The sequence below is a fragment of the Portunus trituberculatus genome, chromosome 32, assembly GCF_017591435.1.
Source record: "Portunus trituberculatus isolate SZX2019 chromosome 32, ASM1759143v1, whole genome shotgun sequence".
In the NCBI taxonomy this organism is placed as follows: domain Eukaryota; kingdom Metazoa; phylum Arthropoda; class Malacostraca; order Decapoda; family Portunidae; genus Portunus; species Portunus trituberculatus.
The window spans coordinates 12561140-12581139 of record NC_059286.1 but is presented as its reverse complement, the minus strand read 5'-3'; the positions used below and the strand labels follow the sequence as shown (position 1 = coordinate 12581139).

General features: G+C 39.9%; 1 protein-coding gene across 5 annotated transcripts in view; it reads left to right on the top strand.

The window, feature by feature from the left end:
- Positions 1–20000, top strand: part of LOC123512008 (D-glucuronyl C5-epimerase B-like) — a 251604-nt gene that overhangs the window by 138925 nt on the left and 92679 nt on the right. For all 5 annotated transcript variants that reach the window (XM_045268120.1, XM_045268121.1, XM_045268124.1 and 2 more), the window contains one exon: positions 15165–15206. The gene's annotated coding sequence lies outside the window, so the exon portion shown is untranslated. The remainder of the gene's footprint in view (positions 1–15164; positions 15207–20000) is intronic.

Sequence of the window (20000 nt, the reverse complement as noted above, 5' to 3'; positions counted from 1 at the left end):
ACTACTACTACTACTACTACTACTACTACTACTACTGCAGGATGAGAGAGAGAGAGAGAGAGAGAGAGAGAGAGATCATTGAAAATAAAATACAAAGAAAGGAAGAAAAATAAGGTAGTGAAGATTGGGTGATTTTTACCTATTAACTGAGAGAGAGAGAGAGAGAGAGAGAGAGAGAGAGAGAGAGAGAGAGAGAGAGAGAGAGAGAGAGAGAGAGAGAGCAAAAAATAACTGCCGTAATTTTCGTGTAATTTAAGCTGAGGCAGATTGTCATGGAGGGTGTTATAGTAATTTCCTCCCTCCCTCCCCCTCCCTCCTCCCTCCCCTCCCTCCCCTCCCTCCTCTCTCCCTTCCTTCTTTTCCTTTCTTTTCCTTTCTTCTCTTCTCTTCTCTCCTTTTCTCTCCTCTTCTGTTCTTTTCATTTTCTTCTCTTTTCTTCTCTTCCCTTCTTTCCTTTCCTTTCCTTTTCTCTCCTTCTTTTTCCTTTCTTTTCTTTTCTTCTCTTCCGTTCTCTCTTCTTCTTTTCTTTCCTCTCTCTCCTCTCTCTCCTCTCTCTCTCTCTCTCTCTCCTCTCTTCTCCTCTTCTCTCTCTCCTCCTCTCCTCTCTCTCTCTCCTCTCCTCTCTCTCCTCTCCTCTCTTCTCTTCTCTTCTCTCTCTCTCTCTCTCTCTCTCTCTCTCTCTCTCTCTCTCTCTCTTCTCCTCCTCTCCTCTCTCTCCTCTCCTCTCCTCTCCTCCTTCTCCCATTCCTTCACCCCTATATCAACAAAACACTCCTCTTCTGCCCCTTTCTCTCCCCTATACACCTCTTTCTCCCCCCTCCTTCCTCTCACCCTTTTTAATTCTCCCTCCCTCCTTCTTTCCCTCCTATTCCTTCACCTCCATTCTCTCTCTTTTATCACCTCTCCTATTCCTTCATATCCTTCACCTCTATTCCTCGTATTTATCCCATTTTCTCTTCATTCCACCTTATTATTGTCTCTTTCCCTCTTCTCTCATTTTCTTTATTCCTCCTTCAATTCCTGCTCTGTCACCACCACCACCACCACCACCACCACCACCACCACCACCACCACCACTAGAGGGCGGATTTGCATGAATTGTGATAAACAGCCTTGGAAGAGTGAGATGAAGACGAAATGGTGCTAAAGAGGGAAGAAAGTGATAACCCAGGAGGAGGAGGAGGAGGAGGAGGAGGAAGAGGAAGAGGAAGAGGAAGAAGACCTGCAACAACAACCAAGAGAGAGGAAGATGGAGAAGAAGGAGGAGGGAGAGGAGTAAAACAAGGAAACAACAAGGAGGAAGTAGGAGGAGGAGGAGGAGGAGGAGGAGGAGGAGGAGGAGGAGGAGGAGGAGGAGGAGGAGGAGGAGGAAAAGATGATGATGCAGGAGGAAGAAAAGGGGAGATGAGGAAAATGAGTAATAGGAAAGGGAAGAAAGAGAAAGAGGAAGAAAAAGAAGAACTAGAAGAAGATAAAGAAAAAAACAAGAAGAGGAAAATCAGAGCAGTAGTAGTATCAGAGGAAGAAGAGTAAATACGAGGAGGAGGAAACAAAGAAAAGAAGAAAGAGAAAAAGAAAGGTAAGAGCAGTAGTATGTGAAGGAAGAAGAAGAGTAAATACGAGAAGGAGGAAAGGAAGAGAAGAAAGAAAGAAAAAAAAAAAGGCAAATAGAAAAGCAAAGTAGTTCCCATCACATAAAACTGGTTAATCTAGACAAACTGATAATTCTCACTCAAGTCTCGCCATCACCTCTCCATCAAAGGTTACTGAATGGGAACTGAATATGAATGTCTAAGCTGATTCCACGACGCAGACTGATTATTACTACCACACAAAACTCGCCTTCGTGATGACAGAGCCGTGACAAATTCATAATATTCACTTTAACCCCTTCAGTACCATGTCACGTTTCCATATTCATTCTGCTTGCTATTTGGTGACTTTATACAGCTTCACAAACTTACGTGGGGGATTAGAATAGTGAAGATTGTGGTCATTAATTTTCTGACCTCCATAAACCCTTCCTAGTGTTAATAAAACGGTCTAATCGTACACAAATCTCAAGGTAAAAATGTGTCCCAGTACTGAAGGGATTAAAATAGTGACAACTGTGTCCATTAATCTCCTGACCTCCATAGACCCTTCCTAATGTCAGTAAAACGGTCTAATCGTACACAAATCTCAAGGTAAAAATGTGTCCCAGTACTGAAGTGGTTAATAGCAGCATCAGCCTTTCTTTTGGCTAATCTCTGGACCTGCACGGGGACTGGCATTCTAAGGGGGCCTCTATTCTTTACTCCTTCTGTTGCCCTTGTCCAGCTTTCCCCTTTTACATAAATAAATAAAATGGACTCCCTGCACATGAGTAACTATTGTATATGAAGTGTAATGTGTTCAAGGAAGGTAAAATGTTTCAAAATGCTTCAAATGTTTCAGGTGTTTCAAATGTTTCATCACTATTGTATTATTATTGTTTTCTGTTGCTGCTACATAACATAACCTCAAGGAATACGCAATGTTGAATCAGTAATGTCCACTGTAGTATTAATATCACGTCTTTGTTATTGTCTATGTAATACGAATAGAGGTCTCCAGTAATCTCCCTTGGGTAAATCATGTATATCACTCGCCCCTCAGACATAACGCTTAAGATGACACTGAATTGTATATGTAATCTCAATTCTCCACTTCATTTCTTCAAGGCTGTCATAATTTTGTCTATTTCTCAGCTTTCCACCGAAGTAAAAGACAAGGGCATCTTCTCACGTCTCTACCATCCCTCTCTTTCCTACCCTCAGTGCTGATATCCCTGTACTCTGCCTCTCTGTCACTGGTGTCTCTCATAGTAAGAGATGCAGTGTAATAGACAAAAGTAAATTCCCACACCTCTACCATTTCTCTAACCCTTTCCTACCCTCAGAAAAAAAGACACATTCCCAGACCTCTACCATTTCTCTAACCCTTTCCTCCCGTCAGTACTTCATGATATTCTCTGCCTCTGTCTGTCACTGGTCGTAAGTAGTAAGAGTAGTGAGAGATGCAGTATAGTAGGAGACGAAGACACATTCCCACGTATCTACCATTTCTCTGACCCTTTCCTAGCCCCAGTACTAATATTCCTGTACTGTGTCTGCCTGCCTGCCTGTCACTGGTGCGGAGGTCGGCGGCACAACAGCGGGCAGGGCAGCGGAGTGGAGGTGTTGTGTGCAGCGGCGCGTCACCTGATGGGATTACTTCCGGCATCTTGTATCCAAAGTCACTCGCTGGAAACCTGAACATCACGTTGGTCTTTTTGCACTGTGAGGAAGAAGAGGAGTAGGAAGAGGAGGACGAGATAGTGGTGGTGGTGGTGGTGGTGGTGGTGAATAGGAATGGAAGGAGAGGAGAGAGAATAAAGAGAGAGAGGATAAAGGGCAAGAGAAAAGGAAGGGAAGTTATAGGAGAAACAAAGATGAAGGATGTTTTGTGATATGAAGGAGGAAAAGGAGGAGGACGAGATAGTGGTGGTGATGATAGTGGTGGTGATGGTGGTGGTGGTGGGAAGGAGAGGAGAGAGAATAAAGAAAGAGAGGATAAAGGACAAGAGAAGAGGAAAGAAATTCATAGGAGAAACAAAGATGAAGGATTTGTGATATGAAGGAGGAAAAGGAGGAGGAGGAAAAGTAAAAAAAAGAAAAGAATGAAAGAAGAAGACACATCAATAAACAAAAGAAGAAAGTGAAAAGACAAGAAATGAAGAAAAGGACGAAGTTTAAGAATATGAGGAGGAAAACAAGGTTAGGAAAATGTACAAGAAAGGAGAATAACAACAAAGAAAAAAGAACAACAACAACAAGACAAATAGAAGAAAAGAAAGAAAATGGAAAAAGTAAGACGAAGAGGAGGAGGAGGAGGAGGAGGAGGAAAATAATTATCTACATTCTAACTAGCCTTTTTTTGGAGGAGGATTGGTGAAGATTATGGAGGAGGAGGAGGAGGAGGAGGAGGAGGAGGAGGAGAAGAAGAAGAAGAAGAAGAGAGAGAGAGAGAGAGAGAGAGAGAGAGAGAGAGAGAGAGAATCTTTGACACAACCCTTCCACTACTGCATTTTCCTCCTCCTCCTCCTCCTCCTCCTCTTCTACTCACATCATTACCTCCTCCTCTCTTGTTGTTGCTTTGTGATGTTTTCCTCTTGAGACTTCTTGTTCCTACTTAGTCTCTCTCTCTCTCTCTCTCTCTCTCTCTCTCTCTCTCTCTCTCTCTCTCTCTCTCTCTCTCTCTCTCTCTCTCTCTCTCTCGGAAGTTTATTATTATACCGGCAATGTAGCTTATTTTTTATCCTCCTCCTCCTCCTCTTTCTCCTCCTCCTCCTCCTCCTCCTCCTCCTCCTCCTCCTCCTCCTCCTCCTCCTCCTCCTCCTCCTCCTCCTCCTCCTCCTCCTCCTCCTCCTCCTCCTCCTCCTCCTCCTCCTCCTCCTCCTCCTCCTCCTCCTATTTACTCAACTTAACTCTCACCTTCTCTGTGTTTTCTTTTCTTCCTCTTCTATTTTTTTTTCGTCACAACAGGAAGACTCCGAGATAGATTCTAAGGAGGAGGAGGAGGAGGAGGAGGAGGAGGAGGAGGAGGAGGAGGAGGAGGAGGAGGAGGAGGAGGAGAGTACTCTAGGAGGAGGGAGCAATGGAACTTCTCTCATTAAAACGTTGAATACATAATGAAGTGGTAGAGAGAGAGAGAGAGAGAGAGAGAGAGAGAGAGAGAGAGAGAGAGAGAAAGTTACATATTACCATTTATCTTTAGAAAACAAAAAATAAATAAATATAATGTCTGAAGGCAAGACTTACACGAAGAAGAAGAAGAAGACGAAGAAGAAAAATAGAAGGAGGAGGAGGAGGAGGAGGAGGAGGAGGAGGAAACAAAGAGTGTAGAAATTTCTTTACCTTACTCCTCCTCCTCCTCCTCCTCCTCCTCCTCCTCCTCCTCCTCCTCCTCCTTTAGGATTAGCACACTCCTGCAGGGTTTTAGTGAAGGAAAAAAGAACCTTAAGACCTATTAGTGCTCCTTGCTGGGTTCTGAATGGAGAGAGAGAGAGAGAGAGAGAGAGAGAGAGAGAGAGAGAGAGAGAGGTGCAGTTCATGGTATAAAAAAGATGAAGTTATGAAATTCTCTCTCTCTCTCTCTCTCTCTCTCTCTCTCTCTCTCTCTCTCTCTCTCTCCAGAGTATCCCATTAACTTAGAATTCTGAGGTGGTGGTGATGGTGGTAGTAGTGATGGTGGTGGTGGTAGTGGTGGTGGTGGTGGTAGTAGTGGTGGTGATACAAAAGGGATTTAAAACGATTGCGAGATCACAATGGATTCAGATGCTTTTTATAGAGGGTGAGATTCCTTATACATACATACGTACATACATACATTACATACATACATACATGGTTAGTCGAAGAAATTTTACGAGTATGGAATTGAATCATGTTTTTTTATAGATTTCGATTTCTTAGATAGACAGACAGATAGACAGACAGACAGACAGACAGACAGACAGATAGATAGATAGATAGATAGATAGATAGATAGACAGATAGATAGATAGATAGACAGACAGGCAGCCAGACAGACAGACAGACAGACAGACAGACAGACAGGCAGGCAGGCTGACAGGCAGACAGACAGGCAGGGAGACAGACAGACAGAAGACAGACAGATAGACAGACAAGCAGACAGATAGATAGACAGGGAGACAGACAGACAGAGAGACAAGCAGACAGACAAACAGATAGATATATAGATAGACAGACAGACAGACAGACAGACAGACACAGTCCCTCACATCTCATCGATACAAGAAGACCTTTTGATTATCACGAAATTGTCTCATTATTCAACATATTTATCATCATTTTCCTTCACTTCCCTTTCTTTCTCTTCCTCCCCTCTTCCCTCTCCCTCTCTCCCCTCTCCCTCTCTTTTGCCATTTTTCACTCATATTTCCCTTACTCCCTCTTACTCTCTCCTTACTGTGCATTTTCATTCTCTCCCTCCTCTTCTACTCTCCCTCTCCCTCTCCCTCTCCCTCTCCCTCTCTCTCCCATCACTTCAAGAATATGTAAGTAAGACACGTACACTTTGACCCCAAGACGTGAGAGTGAGAGTGAGAGAGGGATAGGAGGGAGAGGGAGAGGGAGAGGGAGAGGACTATTGCAAGCTTGGGAAAGGAGAGGGAAGGGTGAATATCTATTTCTCTCTCTCTCTCTCTCTCTCTCTCTCTCTCTCTCTCTCTCTCTCTCTCTCTCTCTCTCGTAAGGCGACACTTGAAATGTATTTATTCATATTGAACTTGTGTGTGATTCATGTTTTTTTTTTTCTTCATTTTTTTCCTTTTTTATCGATTACATTTTTTTTCATTGGTTTTCGTTCTGTAGGGAAATTTAAGCCTTTTTTGTTATTTATTGACTTTTTTTTTCTCTTTGGTTTTGAGATTATATATATATTTTTTTTTGTTATCTATTGTGAGGGATATTTCAGTTTTTTTTTTTTTTTTTTTATTGCTGGTTTTTATTTATCTATATATATTTTTTTTAAGGTAATGTTATGTTTGGATTGCACGAAGCTTTCCTATCAGCCACTTACAACCTTCTTAACCCCTTCAGTACCATGACACGCTTTCATATATATTCTACTTTCCATTTAGCGATTTTATTCCGCTTCAGAAATTTATGTGGGAGATTAAAATAGTGAAGACTCTAGCCATTAATCTTCTGACCTCCATAGACTCTTCCTAATGTCAATAAACTGGTCCAATGGTACACAAATCTCAAGGTAAAATATGTGTCCCAGTATTGAAGGGGTTAACTGTGTAAAAAGCTCCTCATTCTCTTTTAAAGTGGACCAAAATCTATGGTACAAAGATTTAAAAGTTGTTGATGGCTGGAGAAGGCGTGTAGGAGTGCGAGAGTGAAGTGTGAGTGAGGCGAGGCGTGGCGGGGCGGTCACCTGAGAGAAGTCCTTGGGTGGGATTGTAACACGGGACTTCCTGCTTCGTTGTCAGAAATGCTGCCACCTCAGCCATCCATTCCTGGTCACAAATAGAACCAGAGGAACTGAAAGGTGGAACTAAACTAATACAAACAGTGATACTAATACTAATACTAACACTAATACTAATACTTCCTCTGTGGTGTGGCCGAACTCTCTCCTTCAGTGACTTGTCTTTTAAAGTAGTTAGTCTTTGAGAAATTATACTAGAAGGACTGAAAGGTTGAATTGCACTAATACTAACACTAATACTAATGCCACTAATATTACTAATACTTCCTTTGAGTGGTGTGGCCGAACTCTCCCAGTGACTCTTGTGTTTTGAAGTATTAAGTATTTTATTAATTTAACTAGAAAGAGTGAACGCTGCATGACTACACTAACGCTAATACGAATACTAATACTTCCTTTGGGTGTTCTGGCTGAACTCAGTGGCTCATGATCTAAAGTAATAAATCTTTGAAAAATTAAACTAGAGAGAGTGAAAGGTTGGACTTCACTAACACTAATAATACACTGATACTAATACTAATACTAATCCTAATACTTCCTTCTGAGTGGTGAGGCTGAAATCAGTGACTTTTGTGTTTTAAAGTAGTCAGTCTTAGAGAATTTAAACTAGAGAGAGTAAAAGGTTGGACTGCACTGACTACTACTACTACTACTACTACTACTACTACTACTACTACTACTACTACTACTACTACTACTACTACTACCACTACTACTACTACTACTACTACTACTACTACTACTACTACTACTTCTTGGTGAAGCTGAAACCAGTGACTTGTGACCTACAGTAATAAGTCTTTGAAGATTTAAACTAGAGGAGGATTGAAAGATTTATTGTCACCACTGCATTTTTCGAAGCTTCGGTAATAGAAACATTTGAAACATTTTGAGACATCTAGTCAACTGAATATACAACAACTAACTTGGTACACGTTTTCTTTTCCTTTATCTTCCCCTCAACGCTTCACGAAACTTAGAAATGATAGAAACGAATTTAGTACACGATTTAGATATATTTTTTTTTTTTCTTTTTCTTTTTCTTTTCATTTTATATTTTATCTTTTTTTTTTATTTTCACTCTTGCAAGTCCAGGAAGCGGGCCAAGGGTTAATGCAGAGAGAGAGAGAGAGAGAGAGAGAGAGAGAGAGAGAGAGAGCTGTATATCCTGGCTCGTCTGATACTAATGACAAGTGCACGAGTAGGTTTCATGATGCATAATTGAGTGAATAAATGAATAAATGTTTGTGGAATCAGGTACTCTCTCTCTCTCTCTCTCTCTCTCTCTCTCTCTCTCTCTCTCTCTCTCTCTCTCTCTCAGATAAAAATGTCATTGAAACGTTTCGCCACTCCTTCCTCCACATCTCTCTCTCTCTCTCTCTCTCTCTCTCTCTCTCTCTCTCTCTCTCTCTCTCTCTCTCTCTCTCTCTCTCTCTCTCTCTCTCTCTCTCTCTCTCTCTCTCTCTCTCTCTCTATTAACTATTTTTATACTGACTTTTATATATTCACTTTTTTTCGTTTCTTTCCATATTTCTTCGTTTTTTGTATAAGATTGGATGGGTTTAACTTTTTGTGTGTGTAATTTTTCCATACATAAATGCATATTGAGAGAGAGAGAGAGAGAGAGAGAGAGAGAGAGAGAGAGAGAGAGAGAGAGAGAGAGAGAGAGAGAGAGAGAGAGAGAGAGAGAGAGAGACAGTACTAAATTCGTGACGTTCCATATAAGGAGAATAAAACACTAAGAGTACAGTGTTAAGTTTACATTCAAGAGACACCCTAACTCTCCTCTTGATCCTCTTAAGTGAGCTCCAATCCTCCTCTTAACTCCCTTGTTAGTCTCCCAGGTGTAAAGTGCCCAGGTGACCCTTCATTGACACCCTAGCTAAGGTCATGTGGTGCCCAGGTCAAGGAATCGAGTCTGGAACGGTTTAGTGAATAGGATTGGATTCCTTTTGCAGGATTTGATTCCCTTTTTGTAGGATTGGATTCCCTTTGTGTAGGATTGGATTCGACGTTAGGTATTTAGTGTAAGGTTGGTGGTTCGTGATTATCAAGAGGATTTCACGTTTTATTTATGGTAATTTTGGTGTTTTCAATCTCTCTCTCTCTCTCTCTCTCTCTCTCTCTCTCTCTCTCTCTCTCTCTCTCTCTCTCTCTCTCTCTCTCTCTCTCTCTCTCTCACATCCTTGCTCTTTACATTCCCTTATCCTTCCTCTCCTCCTCTGATGCTATAATCCGGACCTGTCATCCTCCTCCTCCTCCTCCTCCTCCTCCTCCTCCTCCTCCTCCTCCTCCTCCTCCTCCTCCTCCTCCTCCTCTCCTTCTCAGCCAGCAGCCATCTCGTCTCTCTCTCCTCTCCTCTCTCTCTCTCTCTCTCTCTCTCTCTCTCTCTCTCTCTCTCTCTCTCTCTCTCTCTCTCTCTCTCTCTCTCTCTCTCTCTCTCTCTCTCTCTCTCTCTCTCATAACTTAGCAATGTTTGTCAGCTAAAGTGATAAGCTTGTTTGAGTCTTTCATGCCCCGAGGAACGTCACTCTCTCTCTCTCTCTCTCTCTCTCTCTCTCTCTCTCTCTCTCTCTCTCTCTCTCTCTCTCTCTCTCTCTCTCTCTCGTTCTTCCCTATTTTGCTTTATCCATTTTGTGTTTCTGCTCTCTCTTTCCTAGAATTTTTTTTTTTTCGTTATTTTATTGTTTCCTATTTCTTGGTTTTTCTGTCTGTCTGTCTGTCTGTCTGTCTGTCTGTCTATCTATCATGGTATCAGTCTTTCTATATCTCTATTTATCTATCTGTCTAGTTTTTTACATTTTTTTTTCTATTTTTCTGTCTAGTGTTTATCAATATTTTTCTACTTAAATCAGTTAGTCTTACTTTTTCAATCATCTATCTATCTATCTATCTATCTATCTATGTCTACCTATCTATCTATCTATTTGTCTATTAGCACTTTTACTTCCTTCCCTCCATATGTATGTATGTATGTATGTATTTAACCATCCATTCATCCATTTATATCTTTTTTATCATCCATTCCTCTTTCTTCTTCTCCCTCCTTCCCCTCTTCCTCTCCACTCATACATCTCATCCCTCTCTTATCCACCCTGATCCCTCGACCCCCAATCTCTCCCTCTTCCCCTCTTTTCCTCTTCCGACTCACCTCCCTCTCCCATCTATCCTTTTTTCCTTCCACACCGTTCTTCCTCTTTACACTCTTCCCTACCACTCATATTTCTCTCTCCCTCTCTCCCTCTCCTTCTCCTCCTCGTATCCAGCCCTCCCACCAGCCCGGAGCGTCACACCTCCCCCTACGCTACCTTCTATCAAACTAATCAGGTAAGCTAATGGATCTCCTCCCGTCCTGTAATGCGACACGCTGATTGGCTCTCGTATCCCTCAGCCTGTGTTTGCCGGGCGCTCATTGGCTGAACCGTCTCTGGAAGTTAGGAAAGGAAAGGAGAGCAAAAACTAAGGATATTATTGGGTGTTTTTCCGATGTCACGTGATATGATGGGTGTCTGTGATTGGTGGAGAGTTGTTAATGTTGTTAAGGTTGTTTTTGGTGCTGTTTAAGGGTTGTTAATGGTCGTTAAGGTGGTAATAGTAGTTTTGGTGTGTTTTAGAACGAAGGAAATGGATAGAAGAAAACTGTAAATAAAATAAACTAGAGAAAAGAAAAGATAAAAGAATGAGAGAGAGAGAGAGAGAGAGAGAGAGAGAGAGAGAGAGAGAGAGAGAGAGAGAGAGAGAGAGAGAGAGAGAATGGAATCAGTGTTTGAGTCACGCTTTACAAACAAATAAGAGGAGAAAAGAAAGGAAGAAAGAAAAAAAGAAAGAAAATAAGGAAAGGAAAAGGAGGAAAAGAGAAGAGAAAAAAGAGAAAGAAGAAAAGGGTCATGATACCAGGAAGAGAATAACAGAATACCAAGAAGCAGGTGGTAAAGGTGAGAGAGAGAGAGAGAGAGAGAGAGAGAGAGAGAGAGAGAGAGAGAGCACATCAACGAATGGTCTCTCGTTAATTTGCACTTTAGAGGTTAACGAGGTCGTTCAGGCGGTGAAGAGGAGGAAGAAGAAGAGGAGGAGGAGGAGGAGGAGGAGGAGGAGGAGGAGGAAGAGGAAGAGGAGAGGAGGAGGAGGAGGAGGAGGAGGAGGAGGAGGAGGAGGAGGAGATAAGGATACCTATGTGGTCTTCTGCATACTCGTTTATCCTCCTCCTCCTCCTCCTCCTCCTCCTTCTCCTTCTCCTCCTTGTGTTCCTTGTCTTTTCCTGTTTTCCTGTCTTTTTGGGTATATTCATTCTTTTTTTTTTTCTTCTTCTTCTTCTTCTTCTTCTTCTTCTCCTTCTCCTTCTTCTTTTTTCCTTTCTTTCTTTTTTCATTCCTTTTTTTTTCATTCCTTTCTTTTTTTCATTCTTTTCTTTTGTCATTCTTTTTTTTCATTCTTTTTCCTCATCTTCCTCTTTCTCTTCTTATTCTTTTATTTTTCCTCCTCCTCCTCCTCCTCCTCCTCCTCCTCCTCCTCCTCCTCTTCCTCGGCAATATCACTCTGAGGAGAAAGTTTACCACATTTCATTGTCTGTCTGTTTGTCTGTTTGTGTTGTCTTCCCTCACTCTGTGTCGTTGTTGCTGTTGTCGTTGTTTTTGTTTCGTTGATCTGTTTGTCTGTTTATTGTTATGTTTATCTGTTTTAATTCTTTATATTTTACCGTAGAATGCTCTTAGATCCTTTCATGTATATTGCAAGCCTTTTTAATTAGCTTTGGTATTTGTTAAAAAAAATGCTTTGATATTTTTCTTTTGCTATTGACTTGCCAACAATATTTAACCTCTTCTGTACTGGGACATATTTTTGCCCTGAGGTTTGTGTACGATTAGACCGTTTTATTGACATTAGGAAGGGTCTATAGAGGTCAGGAGATTAATGGACACAATCTTCACTAATTCAATCCCTTAAGTACTGGGACCCATCTTTACCTTGAGATTTGTGTACGATTAGACTTTTTTTATTGACATTAGGAAGGGTCTGTGGAGGTCAGGAGATTAATGGACACAGTGTTCACTAATTCAATCCTTTCACTACTGGGTCACATTTTTATCTTGAGTTTTTTGTACGATTAGACAGTTTTATTAATGTTAGGAAGAATGTATGGAGGTCAGAAGATTAATGGTACTGAAGGGGTTAATCTCATGCACGTCAAGATATGATCAGAATCGCTTATCATGGAATCTAATTTTTTATACGTTACTCTACCAACTTCCTTAGTATTTAAGTGTTTTATTTGACTTTTAATTATTTTTCTTGTTGAGTTTATAATGCCATATACATTATAGTAAAATCAGATCCTCATGTATAGAATTCAAACCCCTTTACTTGACGCATTCAGTACTGGGATGCGTTTTTACTATCAGTTTTTGTTGTGATTAGACGATTTTATATACATTAGAAAGGGTCTGTGGAGGTCAGAAGATTAATGGCCACAGTCTTTATTATTCTAATCTCCACATGAGTTTCTGAAGCTGTGTAAAATAATAAAATAGTAAGCAGAATGAATATGAAAACGCGTCATGGTACTGAAGGGGTTAATTCTATGGTGATTAATCCTAAACACCTCAGAATATAATCAGATCCTGTTGTATAGAATCAGAACCTGTATACATTAGCTAACTCTATGGTACTTAATCCTAAACACCTTAGAATACGATTAGATCCTGTTATATAGAATTAGTACCTATATACTTTACCTAACTCTATAGTACTTTAACCCTAAATACTTTATAATGTAACCAGATCCTCTTATAAATTTAGTATCAAAATCTGTACACTTTACTGAGCTCCATAACACTTAACCCCAAATCATCTTATATAGAATCCAAACTCATATACTTACTTAACTAAAGGGTCCAAATCTTTACCTAACTCTATAGTACTTGACCCCAAACACCTTAAATTATAAATCAGATCATCTTATGTAGAATCAGAACCTATATACTTTACCTAACACTATAGTAATTAATCCCAAACACCTTATAATATAATCAGATCTTATATAGAATCAGAACCCATAAACTTTACTTAACTCTACAGTAATTAATCCCAAACACCTTAGAATATAATCAAATTCTCTTATATAGAATCAGAACCTATACACTTTACGTAACCCTACAGTAATTAATCTCAAACACATTAGAATACGATCAGATCCTCTTCAGTGCCCCACACCTCAACACGGCCGCAGCTTGGCACACCCCGGGCCACACCTACACCGCCCCGCCACACTTAAAGCAGCACTTCTGCCACCTATTACGCTGTGAATTGCCGTGGCGGGCCCTAAAACACCCCCTTCCCTCGTCCATCCCGCCATGCAACTCTCAATCACCGTGACACTGACGCACATATTCAGAAACGCCTTACCCTCTCACTACGACATTTTTTTTTTTTTTTTGAAGGCCACAGAGACAACCAGCGGAGTTTTCAAGACAGTTTCTCCTCTTCATAAACTAGAAAATTTTGTAATCTACGTATCACCGGAACCATAAAATCACTTAAAAACACGAATATCTTCAACTGGAGCATTTAGAAAGCATTGATGGCGAGAGAGCAAAGCGTTTCAGAATACTGGCCTCTGACGTGTGTTGTGTGGGATGCCTTTATGTGTTGGAAAATGTGTTTCTACTCGGTCTCTCGTCTTTTGGCATTGAGAGTGTGGCTGTGTTTGTTAATGTATGTGTGATGTGTTTATGTGTTGAAGGTGGGTATATCTTTTTTTTTTTTTTGCCATTAAGATTGTGAGTATGTTTGTTGTGTTATGTATGATGGCTTTGTGTCGAAAAAAAAGGTGGTTCTCTTCTATATCTTGACTGACTATTTTTTGTTGTGTTATGGGGAATGGTTTTATGTATAGAAAAAATGCGTTTCTCCTCTTAGTGAATCGTCTTTTGGCATTGAGACTGTGACTATGTTTGTTATTGTATGTGTGATGAATTTATGTGTAGAAAAAAGCTGATTCTTCTCTCTGTCTCGTCTGTGACTATATTTGTTGTTTCATGATTGACGTCCTTATGTGCAAAGAAGATGGGAATATCTCCTCTCTGTCTTTTTTTTTTTTTTTTTTGGCATTAAGGTTGTGAGTATGTTTGTTGTGTTATGTGTAATGGCTTTGTGTGTAGATAAAAAAAAAGGGTATTTCTCCTCTGTGTCTCTACTGTGACTACATTTATTATTTTATGTATAGAAAAAGTGGGCGTTTCTCCTCTGTCTCGTTTTGGCATAGAGAGTGTTAGAAATATTTGCCTGGTTGATGAAATATTGACAGGGTTGATGAAGATATTGGCATGGTTGAAGGAAGAAATTTAGGTTAATTTTGGTGTTTTTCTTTTTTTTATCAATTGTTTAAGACATGGCTGGGTCACAAATGTCAATATGTATGTTGCTGTTTGGTAGAGGGAGTGTTAGATATTGTATTTCAGCTTATGATAGAAGCAATGTGTGTGTGTGTGTGTGTGTGTGTGTGTGTGTGTGTGTGTGTGTGTGTGTGTGTGTGTGTGTGTGTGTGTGTGTGTGTGTGTTAGGGGTACAGACTAGGGATGAAAAAAATTACCTAAAAAATGAAAGAAAAAGGAAGCCGTCACACAAAATGACCCTCTATGAAAAATGTGAGGTGTGGAGTCAGGAAGGGTGGTTGGCTTGTTGTTTGTGTTTATGTTTTGTTTAATTGTGTTTAATTGTGTTGATTGAAGCAAGTAATGTGTGTGGGAAAGTTTATATTAACACTATATTTGTTTGTTTTCCCTATTCTATTCTCTATTTTCTTCTTTTCTCTATAAATTTTCCCTCTTCTTTTCCTTTACCGCGTCTTGAAATTCCTTCTTTTCTATTTTCTTTCTTATTCCCAGAAATTTATCACACTGTATTTGTTAGTTTTCCCCTTTTTAATTATCATTTCTGCTTTTCTCTTTACAATTTTCCTTTTGCTGTTTTTCCATGTTTTTCATTCCTTTTCTTTTATTTTTTCCCTTTCTCCTCTTTTCATATCCTGCCATTTCTCTTCCTCGTTTAAAAATGCCTTTGCCTATTTTCCCCATTCTCTTTACAAATATTTCTTTCCTCCCTTTGATAAATTTTCCATAATAACTGGTAACTTTTTCTACTTGCAGACTGACGCTCATCTGGCAACGCTGTCTTGTACTTTGAATCCCGTAAGTAATATTCACAGTTCTCATTTTCTTCTAAACTCTCCCTCAGTTTTTCTTTCGCCGCGTTTTTTGCTTCCTAGAATAATGATGTTGTGATTTGCCTCTCATAAAACTTTCTGTCTTATGTTATTTTTCTCTACTTTCCTTTCTTCTGTACTTTTAAATGACTTCTGTACTCACTTCATTCATTCTCTCTATTTGTCTGTCTGTCTGTCTGTCTCTGTCTCTGTCTCTGTCTCTGTCTCTCTCTCTCTCTCTGTCTGCCTGTCTGTCTCTCTCTCTATCTATATATCTATCTATGTGTCTACCTATCTACCTACCTATCTATCTTTCTCTCTATCTATCTATCTCTTTTTGTCTTTCATTCCTTCTGTCTACCTCTTTCTTTCTTTCCATCTCTTTCCTCTTCCCATATCTCTCTCTCTCTCTCTCTCTCTCTCTCTCTCTCTCTCTCTCTCTCTCTCTCTCTCTCTCTCTCTCTCTCTCTCTCTCTCTCTCTCTCTCTCTCTCTCTCTCTCTCTCTCTCTCTCTCTCTCTTTTCCTGTCTACCTCTTTCTACTTTCCATATTTCCTTCCTCTTCTGATCTACCAATTCCTTCCTAAAACTTCCCCCATTATGTCTTTCTCTCCTTATATTTCCCTTTAAATCCTCAATAATCTAGCAATTTGAGGACCTTAAAAGTTACCTTATCATTTTTCCCTCTCTTATAACATTAATAATTCCCGGTTTTTCCTTTCAAATCTCCCTAATTCTTTGTAAAATGACGCCTAGCGATTGTAATTTCTTTAATTCCCCAGATTTTCTTTTCACGAGCCTAGATATTTCTCTGCCCATCGCCCAAAATTTTCCTAGATATTGTGTTGATCACCCTAGAAAGTATCTCTAGGTTATACAGAAGCACTCTTTCGATTCAAAATTTCCCTAAATATCCCGAAAATCATCCTTGAAAATATCCCTGAATTATTATCACCCTTTCCATACAAATTATCCCTAAATGTCCAGATAATCACCTTAGAAATATCCCTAAATTACAGAATTACACTTTCCTTGCAAAATATCCTTAAAACACTCACCCTTAAAAAGACACACTAAAACATACCCTTAAAAAGACACCTTTAAACACTCACCCTTAAAAAGACACCCTAAAACACCCTTCAAAAGACACCCTTAAAGAGACACCCTAAAAAAAATGCCCTAAATCACTCACCTTTAAAAAGACACCCTAAAACACTCACCCTTAGAAATACACCCTAAAACACCCTTAATAACGCACCCTAAACCACTCACACTACTTCACAGGTACACCCCACAATTGCACTATTAATCCCAGCACTCTTTGTCTCCCTTCCCTTGGCTCTGTGATGACCCTGTAGCTCCCTAAATCACCCTGTCAGGCGCCCAACTCACCCTGTCACCCCGCCAGCCCAGCCATGCATCACCACGGCCACGCTTTGATAGAAGGCGGAAAAAAAAGAAGAAAAAATAGATTGACTTCTGCCCCCCGTCTCAAAAATCTCCATTGATTTTAGATTCAGAAAGATCAGAAGGGAAGGAGGAGGAGGAGGAGGAGGAGGAGGAGGAGGAGGAGGAGGAGGAGAGAGGAGAGTAGAGGACTTCATCTTGACTTAATACCTTTCCTCCATCACTTTTTCCCTCTTCTTCTTCCTCCTCCTCTTCCTCTTCTTTTTTTTTTATCCTCCTCTCCCTCCTCCTCCTCCTCTTCCTCCTCCTCTTCCTTCTTTTTTCCTTTTCTCAATTATCCTTTTCACTTTCGTTTTTCCATTTCAATCTCTTTTGCTTTATTTTTTCTTTGTTTCTCTTTATTCTCTTTATTTATTCTCTCTCTCTCTCTCTCTCTCTTTCTCATTCGTCTTTCATCTCTCTTCCTCTCCCTTCTTTTATCTTTCTCTTCCTTTTCTCTCCCTTATTTTTCTCTCTCCTCCGTTTGTGTGGTGATTTTCTCTCTCTCTCTCTCTCTCTCTCTCTCTCTCTCTCTCTCTCTCTCTCTCTCTCTCTCTCTCTCTCTCTCTCTCTCTCTCTCTCTCTCTCTCTCTCTCTCTCTCTCTCTCTCTCTCTTTTATTTATGTTCTCTCCCCTTGCTTCAGTTATTTCTACTTCATCATCCCTCTCTCCCTACCTCTCTCTATTTCGTTTTTATGTTCTCTCTCTCTCTCTCTCTCTCTCTCTCTCTCTCTCTCTCTCTCTCTCTCTCTCTCTCTCTCTCTCTCTCTCTCTCTCTCTCTCTCTCTCTCTGTACTAGGAGTAAAGGAGGAGAGAGAGAGAGAGAGAGAGAAGAAGAAGAATAATAACCACACCTGTCTTAATGAGCTTTTGACAGGTAATTGATAGGGAGGTGATCTCTCTCTCTCTCTCTCTCTCTCTCTCTCTCTCTCTCTCTCTCTCTCTCTCTCTCTCTCTGGTTGTGTTGGTTTGTTAGTCAGTTCTGGTGTGTCTTGGTTCTCTCTCTCTCTCTCTCTCTCTCTCTCTCTCTCTCTCTCTCTCTCTCTCTCTCTCTCTCTCTCTCTCTCTCTCTCTCTCTCTCTCTCTCTCTCTCTCTCTCTCTCTCTCTCTCTCTCTCTCACGCAACGCGCACAGGTACACACACATCTACACGCATGCACAATCAGAGAGAGAGAGAGAGAGAAGAAGAAGAAGAAGAAAAAATAAGTGAGAGTTGCGTGAGGGTACAAGATGGGATCGATGTATTTCACCCTTTCCTGTCTCCTCTCACTCTCCCCTCTCCCTTTCCTCTCTCTCTCTCTCTCTCTCTCTCTCTCTCTCTCTCTCTCTCTCTCTCTCTCTCTCTCTCTCTCTCTCTCTCTCTCTCTCTCTCTCTCTCTCTCTCTCTCTCTCTCTCTCTCTCTCTCTCTCTCTCTCTCCTTCCCCTTCCTTTGGTCGTAACTTTCACTATCATTCCTTCTATTCCTTTGCTTCTAATTTGCTTTTTTCCCTTCCTTCCCTTTCTCTATTCCCTTTTTCTTGTTTCCTCTTTCTTTCCCTTCTCGTGTTTATTATTCTTGTTTACTTATTCTTCTGTTTTTTTTATCTCTCTCTCTCTCTCTCTCTCTCTCTCTCTCTCTCTCTCTCTCTCGTGTTTTGTTTCCGTGTTTTATTTATTTTTTTATTTTTACTCTTGGTTTTGATTATTTTTCGTGTTTTTTTTTCTTAATTTTCGTTTTCTTTACTTTGTTGTTATTTATTTATTTATTCATGTGTTTCCTTTTTCGCTTCATTTATTTTATTTTCCTTTTTCTTTTTTTAGTTGACATTATTTTTCTTCTTCTTCTTCTATCAACCTTACGCCTCTCTTTTTCTTCCCTTTATATATCATTCACCACTTTCTTTCTTTCTTTCTTTTCTTTTCTTTTCTTTTCTTCCTTTCATCCCTCCAGCTTTATTACTTTCCTCTTCTATTCCTTCTTTCGTTCATATTTACTGATTTTATGTAAGTATAGCTGAAACACTATAATTAATTAATGCCTTTATGTTATGCAATTTACAAGATTTCACAGCGTTCTCAGTCACCATTTCTCTCTCTCTCTCTCTCTCTCTCTCTCTCTCTCTCTCTCTCTCTCTCTCTCTCTCTCTCTCTCATTCAGTTCCCGGTAACCACAGTAACTTCACAACACCCACCCAGTTAATCCCAGTCCTCTCCCAGTCATCTCCTTTAAAAACCCTTCAAATTTAACCAGTTTATGTTCTAAGATTGCATTTCTGTCTATTGCCACTCTCTTCCTTACTGAGTCAACACCCCCAAACTCTCCCCAGCCCCTCCCCTGTCCATCCTCAGTCTCTCCCCAAGGCACAGTAGCGCGCTTACTAACTCCCACCAACTTGCAATACTCCCCAACTCAACTTTCAGCCTACCCAGTTTGATTCAACTCACCCCAACCTGATCCAGCCAACCAGACAGCCAGCCAGCCAGCCAGCCAGCACCCTCAAGCTTTCTGTAACTCTCTCTCTCTCTCTCTCTGTAGCAGTAAAGAGGAATAATAAGAGATAGAGTGAAAAACAAGGAATAAAACGTTGGAATTCAGCGGATGAAAAATAGGAAAGTAAGAAAGATGAGAGGAAGCGAGTGTTTGGCGGTACAGAGGAATAAGTACAATAAGAATAAATATAAAGAAAATAACCAGTGAAATGAAATAAAAAAGTGAATGAAAATAGAGAGATAGAATAACAATAGCGAATTAAATAAAAAAAAATGAAAATAGAGAGAGAATAACAATAGCGAATGAAATGTTGAAAAAGCGAATGAAAAAGAAAAGTAAGTGCGAAAATAAGACTAATAAAAACAATAAACGAAGGAATGTGAGGGTAAAGGAATAAAGAAGGTTAATAAGAATAGATGTAGTGAAAAACAAGGCATAGAATAATGAAAATAAAGAGGAACTGGAGACATAAGATAGTGTAAACAAAAAAAAAAAAAAAAAAATGAACGAAAAAAAAAGAAATGAAGGTAAAGGGAAGGTTAATGAGAATAAGAATAATGAAAATAGCGAATAAGATGGTAAGAAAGAGAATGAGAAAGAAGAGTAACTGAAGAAATAAGATAGAATAAACAAAAGACAATTGAACGTAAAGGAAAGTGAAGGTATAGAAATAAAGATGATAAGAATAATGAAAACAGCGAAGAAGAAGGGAAGAAAGAAGATGAAAAAAAAAAAAAAGATAACCGGGGGAAGATTAAATTAATGTAAACAAAAAGATAAACTAAAGAATAGAGAAGAGAATGAAAATAAGTAACTGGGAAAAATAAGAAAATAATAAAGTAATGTAGGCAGTAAACAAAGAAA